This window comes from Ursus maritimus, unplaced genomic scaffold (assembly GCF_017311325.1).
Source record: "Ursus maritimus isolate PB19 unplaced genomic scaffold, ASM1731132v1 scaffold_34, whole genome shotgun sequence".
Classification (NCBI taxonomy): Eukaryota; Metazoa; Chordata; class Mammalia; order Carnivora; family Ursidae; genus Ursus; species Ursus maritimus.
Genome location: NW_024426008.1, coordinates 21,032,662 through 21,048,887, shown reverse-complemented (window position 1 = coordinate 21,048,887; position 16,226 = coordinate 21,032,662). Strand labels below are relative to the sequence as shown.

The 16,226-nt window shown below is 43.4% G+C and overlaps 1 long non-coding RNA gene across 1 annotated transcript in view; it reads left to right on the top strand.

Moving 5' to 3' along the window:
• Nucleotides 1-15,184, top strand: part of LOC103663226 — a 118,464-nt gene extending 103,280 nt beyond the window's left edge. The window contains exons 13-17 of the long non-coding RNA XR_005831853.1: nucleotides 2,040-2,217; nucleotides 7,129-7,354; nucleotides 11,182-11,382; nucleotides 12,273-12,396; nucleotides 13,749-15,184. This is a non-coding gene — a long non-coding RNA (uncharacterized LOC103663226). The remainder of the gene's footprint in view (nucleotides 1-2,039; nucleotides 2,218-7,128; nucleotides 7,355-11,181; nucleotides 11,383-12,272; nucleotides 12,397-13,748) is intronic.
• Nucleotides 15,185-16,226: the final 1,042 nt, after the last annotated feature.

Here is a 16,226-nt window from a genome sequence, read left to right as displayed (position 1 = left end):
CTGTAAGTTAGACATGCAGAGATTCTCATTTTTAGAGACACTACTACTGGAAGTTTCTATTGCTTTGAGCATATCCAAGTTCTTATTTAAGAAGATGAGGTCACGGTGTAGCAGAGGTCTCTTTGGCAATTGACATGTAAAACAAAATGATTATTCACAGGTAGATGAATCAGATTGAATTTTAACAAAGTTCTGTCCCCAAATATTTTCTTGTGCTGGCTGAAGACAACCGTGAGACATTTGTTGAAATTTTGAGCAGTCCTTTTTCTCCCATAACTACAATGCCGAAAGAGCAAAATGAGTAAACTGACTGCCAGTCGTCTTGTGTGTCCAAATATTTCTGTTCCTCGACTTATACTTGTAGCGAATACTTGCTATAGCCCCAGCTCAGTCAGCCTGCCTGGTGGCTCTTCACTTATCTAGGTTTATACAACTAATTCTTGGGACTCTCTTCCCAAACATGCTGCTTCACAGGCCAATACGAGGCCGAGGAATGTATATTCTTTAGGCGTCCCCCTATGATTCTGGGAACGACTGACCTAGAACATTTGCTAACTCCTGCAATTTCTGTGGCTCACGACAAAATGGTGTTACGATTCCATTTCTGTCCTTGGTAAACATTTTACAGTAGAAACTCAGGTTTATACTAAATTTTTATATGTTGACTTGCTTTGTAGTAGAAGCTAGAGCTTTGAAAAAGAGATAGGGAAAGGAATTCCCTCATAAATCTCATCATTTCCCTCTTGAGCTTGGTGTGGGGGCCGAAATATTTTTTATATTTAAATGTAATGATGGTCATTATTTGCTAGAATTTTTTAGATTTCCCAGGCCCCTCCAGCTGGAACTCATGAAATAAACAATTACAAACTCAAGTGGCAATTTGGGTAGAGCCACAAAGAATAAATAAGGTTTCCAGGGGGCCTGGGTGATTCAGTTGGTTGGGCGTCTGCCTTGGGCTCAGGTCATGATCCCAGGGTCCTGGGATTGAGCCCCACGTCGGGCGTCCTGCTTCTCCCTCTGCCCCTCCCCTGGCTTGTACATGCTTTTTCACGAATAATGAAATTTTAAAAAAAGGTTTCCACAGTTAGTATGTTCCCTCTACCTGGAAATATCAAAGGCACAAATGCTTGACGTTGCTTGGCCCACTCAAGGATGGGTGAAAAGCTCAGTGTAGCCAGGATCGGATCCAATCTATGTGGGAGGTATCTATTCAGTCCTCAGTGATGGAGTCAAAGAATTCTATCTTAAGTTCTGTTTCCGATTGCCTGAAATGGCTTTTTGAAGAAATGTTAAGATGGATTCTGAAGATACATCTGGTTCCGGGACTGATTAGGGCTCAGAAGAAGGGGCAATAGTACCAGGGCCACATATTTTCTCTTTCAAACCCTCTTTTAATTTGGCATATATATACTTTTTTTTTTTCCCACACTTGATTCTCACTGGGCTGTCTTTGACCGTATTGGTGAGAACCAGGTGAAATGCAACCCAATGTTCACAAGAATGACTGGTTAACTATTAATCTGATTGGCTATATGGATTTCCACTTAAAAGCTGTTGGGGCACAGGCATCTTTTTTTTCCATAAGAAAAGAGATCAAGTAGAAACTAGATCCTACTTCAGTGTTTACCAAGAAAGTTCACACTATCAAAGCACCTGCATTATTATATACGTATCTTTGGATTGGTGAATAATTTTTCAGTTTAGTAGTTGTTCAGAAACCAATCCAAATACTTTAAGAAATTTAAACGTGTATTTACCTGCTCAAAATTGTAATTTATGTGAAACCTCTTTTTGTTCCCATTTTGAGTTATACCTAATAATCTCATATATAGGCTTTTCATTAGTATCACTATAAGATTTTATACGTAATTGGCATTTTTTTTTTCAATTCTAGGACTTTCTTGGGGGCCACATTTTCACGCTCTAAAATCAGGATGTGTACATTGTCAGGTCTGTAAACATGTGCCCTCGCATTTCCTGTCCAACTCTCACCTCCTGCTCCCAGTTATTAATTCTGTGCTGCTGCTTGGCCATTCTAGAATTGAAGCAACAGGGGAAGTGCACGCACGGAGGACGCTCATTGATGTTGCCAAAGTGAGAGAATAAGACCCGATAACTGAGGCAGAAGATGTGTCCCTCTTCCTCTTCGTTTTGAATGTGGCTCCGTGTAGGTCTGACAGCTGGAAGTTTGACATGACTCTTCCGCAGTGCCTTAAGGTACCAGATATATCTTTCATGTTCCTTTAAATACTTTAGTTCCAACATTTTAAAATTATTTGGTCGAGTAAGGTAATAAGGTAAATTGGTTATTGGTGCTGGAGCGAACAGTTCTACTTCTACCTAGAGATTAACTTACTTAAAAACCTTAGAATGTCAATCTACAGGGAATGTTAAAGCTTTTCCAGTTCAGCCAAGGCTTTGGGAATGGAGCCCTGTCCTCTCAAGGTCTACAGTTGAGCTTGGTCCTCCCTCATGGTGATGCTTATGGCAAGTTCTTAAACACTTCCTGCCCAATTCTTTTGACCTTAAAATAGCAGCCTTCAAGCCAACTCAACTCTTCTAGTTGCCACAGGCAGATAAGTTGTGTAAGGCTCAGCGAAGCACCAGAGATGTTTGGGGGTCAGATGAAGTTCAAGCCTCAGTATTACCACCTTTTAGATATGTGTGACCTGTCAAGTTACTTTATTCAAGCCATGCAGAAAATAATCACTGCAAAGAATGTGTCAGCACCAGCCTGGATGCTGGACATACAGTGCTAAACAGACATAGTTTCTGCTCCCAAAGAACCCTGCTCGTGAGACTATACAAGGAAGAGTTGCCAGTTGCAGCCCAGAAGATCAGTTCTCTGATAGGGAGAGCCCAGGCTTGGTAATGGGGTACAGTGAATAGGTAAACCTTTTGGAGAAAATACTTCAAAGCTGAGACAGGAGTAATGATGAGTGCCTTTACTTTCTTCCAAAATGGGGACATACGTACCTTGTTGGGTTATAGTGAGGAAACAGACGATGAATGTAACATTCCAAAGCTGTGCCCAAGTTTGTTATTGGGCCAGAAAACATATATTGAATACTGACCACCATAAGCAGTAGGGATTTAAAAACGAGTAGGGGGCTGGCCCCATCCTCATGGGTCGCACAGGCCAAGAGTCTAGCCCTAGCACCTGAGGCTGCCCGATTATTGCTCTTGTCCCACTGGCCTAGTCACGGCTCTGAATCTCAAGAGCACCTGCTTAGGGAGGCCAGGAATGCTTCTCTATTGTCCATTGTTGTGCATTTAGTGCTTAGCAGCTCCTAGTGGACCTTTGCTAGTCACGCTGTGCCTGCAGCAGATGCAGCCGGCGCCCTGCCTTATCAGCTCCCCCTTCCCTCTCCATCTCCCACCTGTCCAACTTTCAGCAGCCAGCTCCTACATTTATTTGCCTGAAGGTCTGCTCTGGCGGGCACGGGCCACTCAGGCCACGCCTGAGGGAGGAGCCTTGGAGTGATGGGGAATTAAGTTCCACCCCAGCTGCTCCTCTGAGGAATTAGTTCGTTACCCCATGGCAATAACTCGGTGGATAATTTACCCTCCATTGGCTGTTTTGCCTTCCTTATCTTACTTGCCCCACTTCCTCACCACTGATTTCAGGGGTTCCCCCAACTCCCAAATAAACCACTTACATTTGAATCCTTGTCTAAATGGCTGTCCAAACTAAAATGTCCACTCAGCATCCAAATCCTTATATTTAAATTTTCCTGCTGCCTGTAAAGAGCCCATTTCTCATGATGGGAACTGAAAAGGTCACGTGCACTTGCAGCCGCGGGTGAGTACATGACCTCTACTGTGCTAATCAGACACATCCCTCCACTTCCTTCAACTGGAAGCCCATGTCATGAAGAAATGCCGAGAATTGATTCTGTTGACAGATGGTAGCAGAGACAATAATTTGAATGGGAGTTTCCAGCAGCCAGTGTTGGTGGCACACATGGTACCCCCCTCCCCCCAACAATGCATAGAGCATGGCTTCATTGAACAGTTCTACTGGGATATTTTTGAGCATTGCTATTCTCAGAGATTCTTTGATCTTTCCGATATCTTTTGTGACAAATTCCTTTCCTGCTAACACATCAGGTTTGGTTCATATAGCTGTACCTAAGAAAGCTGTCTGGGTCTTCCAGGATAGAGCCAGGAAAGCAGTCCTCTACCTCTTCTAAGCAGATGGGATTTAATACAGAAGGGGATGGAAAAGCTGGAAAGCCAAACAGGGAGCAATGAGGTAACGTACAGGTCACTAACACCTGGAAGCTGCCATCACCCCTGGGGCTAGAGGGACCATGGAGGAAGGGAGCACATTGTCTGGCAGGAGCTAGAACCACATTAGGGGGGCTGCCTGGAGCGGTCACCAGAGGGGGTCCAGGACCCGAAGTTCCACAGGAAGTGGGGGAGAGAGAGTGGAAGAAGCATCTGGTTTTCTTTCCTTTCCCCACCTCCAGTTTTACACCATACCACCTGTAAGTCGAAAGTAACCAGACGCTAGAGGGCAAGGGAGCCTATAACATACAGCACAACAGGGAGAGAGCCAGAAATAGACCTGAACACCAACAGGCAGTTGACATGCACGAGTAATGGGAGCTCACATACTTTTTGGCTGAATGAACAAAGAGAATAACCAAGGAGAGGGCTGCGACCAGAACCTTGTGTTACACCAACTCTTAAAGGATGGGGAAATTAGGTGGTTGCCCCTACTGAGAAGCAGTCAGAGAGCTAGGAGGAAACCAAGGCAGGAATAGTGTCCCGGATGCCACAGCTCTGAAGCCATCCTATCTGCCAGACTCCTAACTGGATTTCCACCAAACAGACCTCTGAATTATTCATTGAGTCTAGACGGGAGACTCCAAGTGCTTAGCCATGAGCTTTGGGTATCCTCGCTTCTAATCCAGGCTATTCCCTGGGTAACTGGAGTTATTAAGTAAGGATAACAGTGCTTGCCAACTTTCACTGGGCAAGGTGAGAAGCAGTGCATAATGGAGACGTTTAAATACTTGGCAAGATAGAGAAACATGTCGCAGCAGGAACCTTAATTGATAAAGTAGAGACAAGTGCATCCACTCCCACAGTTGGAAATTGCGGGACTGGCTTCCATGACTTCCATGAATAGATGGATTGCACCATCTTCGTTAGCGGCAGCGCAGAAGAGAAAACAAAGCTCTGTGCTTGGATTTATGAGAAGGACCGTGCTATGATGGAAAGAGCATCCATTTCAGATTCAGGGAAACCTCATTTTACTCTCACCTCTACTGCTCATTAGCCTTCTGAGTTTAGACATATTTTCAACTGTGCTTCAGTCTCCTCGTGTTTAAAATTGATAATGGGCACTCATAAATATCTGTTCCTGTCCCCGATCTCCCTTCTTTTTACCATAGCACTGGCCTAGGAAAGAAAAGGTGAGAAAGTACACTAAAAAATTCTTTCTATAAAAAAGGGCTGGCATGAATCGGTTTTATAGGGAAATGCTTAAAGGAATTAAAAACCAAATCTCAGAGCTCCTGCTTATTGTTGAAAGCACCAAAATCCATGGGTATTATACATCCAAGGCCGCTTACTCAGAATTTCAGATGGTCTAAAAAAAATTTATCTGTACGGATTTTGTTTCTTAAAAAAATCCTCACTTCCCATGGCTGCCATAAACTGTGTGTTCACATATTTTGAGCGGGATTTCATTCTCAGGGGGTGCCTTGGTGTTTCTGTGACCCAAGCAAGGGGTCCCTATGCCTTTATCACATGGTTTCTTCTTGACACAGCTGGAAATATGATTGCCTCAAGGCCCATCTCAAAGAAGCGGGGCCTCTGCTATGGGTCAGCAGCACCAAGAAGGGTTGCCAAGATGTAATACAAAACACAAGACCCCCAGGTCTCCCTCTGGGTTTCTGGAGCAGCGGTCTTTGGCTCAGCCGTGGAAATTTCAGTTCGTTCATTGCAATCCAAACACACCTGTCCCCCAGACAGGAAAATGCCTCATAAAGGGACTTCGTCCTTGCTGGCTAGTCTTGTGGTCTTATTCGGCCCTTCAAGACAGTGCGGGGGCTGAGTACCACGAAGCAGCCAAGCTAGGGATGGAAGCAAGCCCCCGGGACGGTCCCTGACATAGAAGGACAACCAGCATGGCTACCTGGGGGCTGCAACGAGGGCACTCAGAGCTTGTCTTGGCTTTGAAACAGCAGATGGAGCTCAGACAAGATCAGGTCTCACTTAAACTTTATCCTTACGCGGACAACCTTCTCTCTCATTCTGCGGGCTGTTCTTCGGCACAATGCCTTTTATCTATTTAATTTCAGAGCATGACAGGGATATTTATCCCTTCGTTTATATGTCAGTCATACACCTTTAAGTATTTGTCATGACTTTGTTTTCGAAAATAGGATTTCAAACCAAAACGTATTATTATTTTTTCTAAAGGAGCGGCTGTAGTATCAAGCCAAACTTAACCCATGTCCTAGATGGTGGAGATCAAAAAGAAAAGTTCTCCCCCCTTATTTTTTTAAGGCTAAGTTGCCTCAGGAGGCCCCTTTCCAGATAGAAAAGCAGCTTTTCCAGGATAAGGGAGACTCAGGTCCTGGGACCGTGGAATGAAATGCTCACAGAGCGTAGCTTTTCTCTAACATTGTTCCCCAGCAATGCAGACTCAGAGTGTATAGGGCCACGGACCCTAACTTCGAGACCCTTGTCAGAAGTCGGTCCTCTGGAATTACTGTAAAAGCACCTGGCCCCCCATGTTTCCTTTTTAAAAAAATTTTCATTAATTATGGCACCAAATGGCCATGGTTAACCACATGCTGGTCTTCAAGGAGTAAACATATTTAGCCCTTCATTTTAGTATTTCCGTATTCTAAGTAGAATGCTACCTCCGTTCACATTCTATTACGATAAAGTTATGTTTCGTATACATTTACCATTCCTCCATCATTACAGTATTTGTACTATCTGACACCGGAATAGTCACTTGAGCCAAGGAGCCTGAGAATTTAGTCATTTAAAAAAAAAAAAAAATCTTGTTTTCTCCATACATGGTAAGTCTTTCCAGTGCCTCCAATAGTGTAAATATTCAAGGCACTGGTTTTCGATTTTTGTTTTTTGGTTGTTGTTTTTTAGCACCTTAAGTATACTGACTTAATTTCACAAGCACAGTGAGGTAGGTACATGACGGATACATTTCATCGTCGGGAAATGTGAAGCACGGAGGGTAATGGACGAGCGCGGTGAGATTCTAAATGGCAGAGTCAGGACTCGAAGAAGGCCAGCTGGGCTCCTGCAGCCACTCTCCCAAGCTCAAGCAACACAGCCCTGATGTAACTTTCTACACCAGCAAATCTACCAGGTAATTAGTTGGAAACTTTCTGTAAAGCTCTTTCTGCTGTATGTCCCCTGTCATCTGGTTCGCCTGCATTGCTGCCTTTCTACCCCTGTGCCCCCTGGTCATACTCGTCCAGGGGACTTCCTTCTCTCCGTCCTGGGTGGTTTTCTGGGTAGCATTCCTTCTTTCTTGGTTTACCTTAGAGCTTTGGGGGAGCCATCCTTTAGGAGGCTTCTCAGACTTTTTAGGTCTTACATATAAAAAAATGTTTGCATTCTTTCTGTCTGTATCCAGCACTATCTAGCCATTTTTACTCTTGATCACTTGTGTGTGACCTGTTTTTTCCCCCCTTATTGAAACTTACAAAGTTGGTGGGTCCTCAGGAGGCCTTTTCACTCTGGACATACTTTAGGTCCAGAAAATGTCCTTGTAATATTTCTCTTCACCTTTTTCTCTTCTAAACCCTATTTGGTACGTTATTGGGCCTCCTGGGTTGGCCTGCTGGTTTCTTCTATTTTCTCCAAACCTTTTACAAATTGTATGTTTTTTTATATAATTTTGGCTCTCCTATCTAAATTTCTAAGAACGCTTTCTTAATAACATCCTGACCTTGTTTGGAGAATAAATAGCTTACCTCTCTGAGGTCATTAAATACAGTTTGATTAAGCTTTTTCCTTTCTTCCTTGTTTTGAGGCCCCTTTTATGTTAGAAGCTTTCTTCAAATGTCAAGTAATCCTCAGCCTTCTCTGAAGATTTTAACAGTTGGGCGAATAAATGCTGATTGGAAGCTTTGTGTACTTGGACATGGCTTGCCAACTGCCCAGCAATTGGATAAAGACTTATCTTGTCATTATGAAGTCTCTAAATGTCCATACAGGTTTTTCTCTAAGCACATGAGGTATTTATTTATTTGTGTAGAATTATACTGAAATTCAGTGTTAGATGTGGGGGTTCCTAAAAGCCCTTCTGCTATTTCTGCAGCTTGGACTCTATACCTCCCTCCCACGGTGCTTAGCACTGTCTTCTCCTTTTCTTTCCCCACCACGAAAGTCTTAGATATTTTAATGTAGAGCAGTTTGGTTCAGGCGACCCATGTCCTCAGAGCGCTCTTGCTACCCCTAGTCAGCTTTGCAGTTTTCCGAAATGAAGACAGTTCTATCAAAAAGAATTACTGTTCAATTTGTGCCACAAACCCAAACATCAATTATGGAGTGAAAAACTCTAATACTTCTATGATAGCTAAGCTATGGATAAACTTGACTTCTGGACTGGTGCCAACTTACATAATTCTTATTTCCTTATAATGTGTAATTACTGCGTTTACATCCATCCCACTTACTAAGACTATTACATTTCTCTTGAAGTCATTAATCTCCTTGTTGCAGTGACTGTGCTAAAACTGCATGTTTATTTATCTTCCTGATGAGGGTGCTTCAGATTTTCTACATATTGGAAGTCCTGTCTATTGACTTTCAATGGAACTCTCTAGACCTCTATCGTTAAGGGCTCCTTCCCAAGCCCTTAAGTGCTGTAGAAACATAATAGTTGTACATATACCTGGACCCTTAAACATGATTTTCTTTACGTGGAATCAAATTCTGGGTTGTTTTCTGCTTCTTGAAGCTTCCCTAGATGCCACAATCTCCCATCACACCCTGTCCATTCTCCTGTGGTCCATGTACTCAGCTTGACCTCTGATGTGAGACTGCTTTGGGATCCTGTACTCACCCGTTCTCTTCTCGACTACGTCTCTTTAGGGGATTCCATCCAGCCACGACTGCCTGCACACACACTAACGACCCCTTGTATACCTCTTTCTTCCTGTTTTGGAAAACGGCACTAACAAACATCCAGCCATTTCTTCAAGCCGCAAATCTCACAGTTATCCTCAGTTCTTCTCTTTCACTCAACTCACAAAAGCCATGTATCTACACCCTATCGCTCCTCCTCCAGCAAGCACCTTGACTCTGTCCAGTTCTATGCATTTCTAGGACTCTCGCCTTAGACAGCATATTTCTTCTGGACTACTATGCTGGCTTCTTACCTGGTATTTCTGCTTCCTGTCTTGCACATAGCAACCACAGGAAACTTTTCTGAGCCATGAGTCACATCAGATCATAAATCTTCCAGAAGTCTCTATGACTACAGCACCGTCCGTGGTCCGGCTGGTTCCTCCCAGCTTATTCCCTCTCAAGAGTCTTTCTTTGCACTAGCTCTTCCTCTGCCTAGAATGAGCTTCTCTGTCATTCACACAGGGCTCAGGCTTTCTTGTATTCTCACCTAAAGTGTCACCTCCTCAGAGAACGCTTCCCTGGGCACCTGGGGTACTCCATCATTATCTTTCCCATCAGCCTATTTTAATTCCGTGGGTAATGCTTATCACTAGCTGATCTAGTTTACACGTTCCGTGGCTGTTTAGTGCCCCCGCCAGAATGGCAATTCCTTGAGAGCAATGACCTTATCCATCTCATTCAACTTGGGTGCGTTAAAGGCACTTGAGAAGTGAGAGAAGCAGAGAGAGAAGCAACTTGCCACATCACACAGACATCTATCACGGAGATAGCAGGCTTTTGGGCCTGTTGCTTTAAATGAGTTCGTCGTCTTAATGACCTCTGCTACAACCCATAGCTACTCTTTTTAATTATACTGTTGGTTCCACCACTTTGAGCATTTTTTTTTTTTTGTCTTATTCTAGGGTTTTACCTTACCAGCATTACCCCCCTTGAGGGTTCTATGCCCAGAAGCCAACTACGTGTTCTGTCGCTCGTCATCTTATCCTGAGGCAGTCACAAGCTTACTTTATGAACTTTGAGAGCTTTCTTTTCGGCTATTCTTTCCCGTTGACCCACTAGAAACCCACCTTCTTGCCAAGCCAGATATTTATAGTGTTCATGCATAGGGTGGAACTGGCAATCCACAGGGTAATTATGGTTTGGTGGAAAGAGCTTTGCCTGGAGAAACCGGGCTTTTCATCTACTTCTGTTCCCCAGAAGGTATCTGATCTTTATCTTAACACTCGAAGCTTCGATTTTGTTGCCTGCCCAGCTTTGCCATGAGCAGAGGAAAATTAAAGCAACAATCCACTCTCACTCTCTCCCACCCATCTATTTATTTGGAATAATACGTATGAAAATTCACTTCATGGGGATTAAGTGAAGTCATAAATAATCCAGTTAGTTGGATTAAATGAACTCATGAATATAAAAACAGTTTGCTGAGTGTAAAACTCACTACAGATGTAGGGGATTGCTCCCAGGAATTGGTTCCTGATGCATTAAATATACGGCCATCAGTACGTATGATTGTTTCAAGTCCCTGTTTTAAGCCAGACTTTCAGAACAACTGTCTTCCTATCCCGTATACTTCTGAATAATGATTTTTCTTAATGAAGTGTTGTGTACACAGTAACCAATCCAAATGGTAGAAAATGAACACAGAGCTTGCTCCCACCTCAAACCCCACAGGTACGATGCCCAGACCCAAGCAGTTAGCCTTAGCTTGCTATTCCCCGTTATTAACAATAATACTCAATAGCTTAGTACTTGACAATGAGTCAGACATTGTTGTAAGCCCTTTACATATCAACTCATTGTGATGCTCACGGCAACCCTATGGCTCCGGTGTTCCTGTTAACTCGTGGGTGTGAGCAAACAGAGTCAGAGGGACGGGAAGCTGTCTGCCCCGTGTTACACAGCTAAACAGAGACACGGGAGCGCAGGCAGTCCGGCTCCAAAGTTCATGCTCTTAGGCACCACTCCAAACGAGCACGTAGAGTACCTACAGAACATTCCATTGTATAATGTATCCTGGTAAGATTTTTATAATCTCTTCTAAATTTGTCATTATTAAAGTGCAAAACAGAGAGACATTCAGCCACCCTGGACAAGCCTAGTGCTTTTGTGTTTGTCTATGACATACATTTCCGTAAGTGGAGAGCGGAAACAAAGGACATGTATACTAAATGGCTCGAGGGATACCACCAACCTGCCTTCCGCGATGAACAGTAACGTTCACCTGGAGTCTGCAAACCCGCAGACTCACTGAGAGGACCTGTGAGTTTTATGTGCCTCTGTTTGTTTTTTTCTCTAATTGCTTTTTAAATCTGAGTGCTCTGCTGTTTGACAAGGGATTTTACCACCGTAAACACAACTTTTTGGGAAAAGCTCCTCCTATTCCCGTGGGCTGATGTCTCAGCTCCCGGGCAGGGGCTGAGCAGGCAGCGCGACCTCTCTGCTTGTGCTGCCTGCTACCCTGAGGCTCTGGAAAAATTGCTGTGAGCCTATTCACCTGGGCTCAGCCTGAGATCTACTCTGACAGATTTATTGGCTCTTAAACCTTTACCCAAGCAGAACCTCTGAACCAATATACGGTTTCCCTCATTCGCACTCCAGGGAGAGAGAGCGCAGCAAGAAGGGGCGGGGGGGTCCACCCCTCTCACTCCCTTGCAACAAACTTCTTAGAAAATGGAATTCATCATTTCTTTCCAGTTTGGCTTTTTTTAACCAGAGTTTTTCTCAGTCCATTGGTACGTGGAAATACATTGGTGAAAGGAAAAGTAGTAAGATCATTCAGTCAACCACTACATCCATTAGCTATTTTTTAAAGGACAATATTGAATGAGAAACTTGCAGTCTTCCCCAGCTTTTGTAGGAATGGAGGACGGAAGGGAGGGCATCTAAGGAAGCTCACCAGTACTATTCCTGTTTTCCTGCTGAGAAGACTAAAGCATAGAGAGGGTTAAATGACTCAACCGAACTTACTCCGAAAGGGGTGAAGCCACAGTTCCAACTCGTGTGTCTTTTACTGAGTCCGTTGGCGGTCTCCAGACCTGCCCGATAATGCTCTCTCATTCCATGTACTTCACCCCGCTTTCCTAACTTCTGTGTGCTACAGACACATGAAAATGCTGGCTAAAAATCCGATGAAACTCTTTCACATATAGGCAAGGAAGAAGGGGAGAGAGAGACTGAGAAACGGAGACACAAATCTCTCATGTGCCAAAAATGAAGTACAGGAGTCGAGGCCCGAACAGAGGATATCAGACATGGCCCTTGGGCCTGAGGAAGGTAAGGAGTCGGAACCGAAATTCACTCTAGAACCAAGGAAGACCTGCTCCCGCTCTGTGAGGGAACCATAAAGCAGGGTTCACTTACTAAAGCTACCAGCACATTTCTCACTGATAGATATCTGAGTGGGGAAAATTTTCCCACAATAAATGGCAATTTAAAAAATCTGTTCTAGGCATAGGTGTGGCACCCAAATTTTAGACCCTCCTCATAGCAGCGGCACCTCAAATGAAGATGTTAATATGGACACCATAAATATTTCTGAACAGTGAAACCCCTGGGCTTCACCAAAGAAAATCAAACGTCAGACTTCTCTGAAGGATTACTACCACATCTTGAAGTACCCAAGCATTCAACTGAAAAAATGCTCACCAAGTACAAATCGGGGAAGAGGTCCACAAAATTGGAGAATCGATAGATACATGGGGGAAGCATAGCAGCGCCAGAACCTGAGATACATTTATAGATAGCTTCCGACTACTAGATTAAGTACATTTACCATCATGAAAGAGATTAAAGGGAGAAATAAATAAAAAGCCCTCATGGAAAAAACAAAAGAATTGGCTGTTTTGACAACCCAGTAGCACAATTCAAAATGAAACACTGTGAATGAAACTCAGCACTGACCAGCCTTGAGGGCGATTGGCACAGTTAGAGAACTGACGACATGGAGGCTGTATCTGAGGAAATTACCCAGAGTGTGGCAGAGAGAGAAACAACGATGAAATCATGAAGACGGGTTTGGAGATTTGGAGGATTAAATTAGAAGTTTGAATTTAGTTGCAATGGGATTTCAAAAAGAGAAAATGGGAACAGAGCAGTGCTTTATTTGAAATGGCTATGAACTGTCCAAAACCAAGAAAAATCCTGAGACCTCACACGGAAGCAGCCCACTGAGTCCTGCACGTAATATGCAAACCTGGTAGATTCCACATATGAAAAGCTGAACAGTGAAGCAGACACTTGTTGAAGAGCCAGTAGAGAAAACAGATAACAGAACGGAATGATCCTTAGCATAGAGGACATCCGCAAAATAGACCAGAAAACGAATCTGTCCGATCAGCAGAATCACCTGAGAAGCACATGAAAATACGGTGTTACGGTTTTACCCCCGACGCTTTGGTGGTGGTCAGGAGTATGTGTTACAAAACAAAAACAAAACTTCTGGTATGATCAAGGAGGTTTCAAACCCTTTTATTCCTGAGCACCAAATACATAAGCACACACACAGGTTCACACGTTCACACACACTGATCTCCAGTGTGTGTTAGTGAAATCCTTCCCCCCTAAAAACCGTGGTGAGGTTTGATCCAAAACCAAGGATGATTTCTAATTTTTTTTTCAACCTCTAGGAGATTCATGCTAAATGGGGCCAGAAGGTGATGCCCAAAGAACAAGGCAAAGGAGTTAGCACAAGAGTCTCTGACCTCACCATTCCTGCTTCTGCCTCGAGTATCTGTATGTCCTCGCGTCCGAGGACATGTCCGGCCTCAGACCTCCAGAATCCTGTGTGCGTGTTTGAAAGGAAGAATGAACGGCCCACTTTTGAGAGCATGTGGCGAGACACGATTCCTCTCTTACTTGGTATTTCATATGAAATACAAAAAGACACCTTACCACACAAACAGCAGAAATGTAGTCTATTTTGCCTTTATGGACATCTGTTCTCAGACTACTGGTTGTTTACCTGCTATAATAAAGGCTAATTTCTATATTAAAGTAATACTAAGTATAATTAGAATGGTTTCTAAGTACCCCAACACACAAAAAAACGAGAAGTTTCCAGAAGAAATGGAGGGCAGTGAGATTTGGCCACATTGTTGTACACGCATCTAGTAATCTGTTTGCTCTTTGGCTTGAACTCCTTAGATTTTTGCTTTTCCCTTTTGGATAGAGAATGTTTGCATAAATAATAGCGTATCCACGGGACAGAACTAGCCGGTACAAAAAATGATGTTTTTGAACAGATAGTTCACAAAAAAAAAAAAAACACCATAAACAAAATAAATTAATAAAATTCCATTTTCTTCCATTAATTTTTTTTTTAAGATTGATAGTGCCTAATACTGGCAAAGTTGTAGAGAAATGGGCCCTGCTTTGCTGTTGGCAGTACAAATTGGTACATACTTCCTAGATAGATATTTGGTAATACACACCCAAAGTCTTAAAAATTTACGTAGATTTTTCTTTTGGGCTCAGCAATTCCATGTAAAGGGTATAGATTCTTAAAAATTGGACAAGTGTGGCACTGTTTATATTAAGAAAATTTAGAATCAACTTATGTGTCCCCAAATAGGAATTATTCCAATAAAATCTGGTGCTATACAATGGAATACAGTTAGGAAAGATATTCATAATACATAGGTAATAATTTAAAAGTGGCAAAATTGAAGGTAATATGGACAAGAATACAATGTCAAGACAGACTAAGAATTGAGAATGATTATTTCTGGGTGGTGGGAACTTGCGTTTTTCTTTTTTGCAGAGTATTTTCTGTAAGTTTTGCAATTTAATTTTATTAATAAAGGGAAAATTGTGGTCATAAAAATTTTTAAGCAAGCAGATAATGCCGCTTAGGGTACATTATGATTACAACTTTGTGGGCATTTCTATAGCAAGGAAGTGGGGAAGGAGAGGAGGAAAAAATCTCTCAACAGTGCTTTTCTTTGGCCAGTGGAATAAAGGGCAATTGTTTTCTGCTTTTATGAATTTTTTCCTATTTTCTAATATAGTATCAATTTTATACTAGAAGGAAATATAATGGTAAAATCCTGATTATTAAATTTCATTTTATATACCTCTCATGCCATGTCAAGTATTCATTCAGAGTCCTAACACCAAGTCTCTGGGCTCCATCCAAGCCACTGTGTTTGTTAGCTAAGTATGCATAAAATACTACTACGGAATTTATGACTTCAATCACAGAAAGCTAGGAGACTTTTCTGGAATCCTCTCCTGAGTCTATCGGGAAGCCAGGCGAGATGAGAACGTGTCTGTCTCCACTCAGTATTGCATCCGGGTCTGCAGAGGGGTGGAGAGCAAGGGGATCTTGGCACCCCTGTTTCAGACCCATGCTGCAGTGCACTCGCGTTTGGCATGCATTCCCCACACACATGCTTTGCCTCTGTCTCCTCTTTCAGGCAGAGGGCTCCTTGCTTACTCCAGGCTGGATGTCAGCAGGGGGCCTCCTGGCCCCAGAAGCTTTCTGTATGAATGTGTGTGGTTTCTGCACATTGAAACTTGGCGCACACAGTCACCCCTCCCCGTGCACATCCTCCATATTCCATTAGAAGCCATCCAGATTCTTGGTCTGAATCTCGGCCAAAACCAGACTTCAAAGACTCACCTAGTTTCCATCTGCTGAGATACCACACTCCCTTCCCCTTTGCAGCTTCCACGCCCTTCTCCAGTCCTGTCTCCACGGAGCCACCTGAATGAACGGATCTTGACCCTCCTTGGCCCTAGAATCTTCTGCAGCTTCCCAACCCATGCAGGAGAATGTGAGTATTCTGTAGATGGAAAGTAAGGTCCTTTGTGCTGTGCCCTCAACTTGTCTAGTCAGCCTTGACCTTCACCAGACATTTCTGACCTTCCTCTATTGCTCTAACACACCGTCTGTGGACTTGACCTTCTTCCTCACTTGTCCCTGCTTTTCTATACGCGCTTCTCTTGCCCACTCCAATTTATCCTTCCTTCAATATCTTTTCATGCTTCAAAAGTCAATTTGACTGTCATTCCCCTTGGGAAGACTCCCCCCTCCCCTGCCTCCCCCCCGCCATCCCAGGTGCTCCGGTCCATGCCCCCTCCCAACATCCTAGAGTATGTGCCAG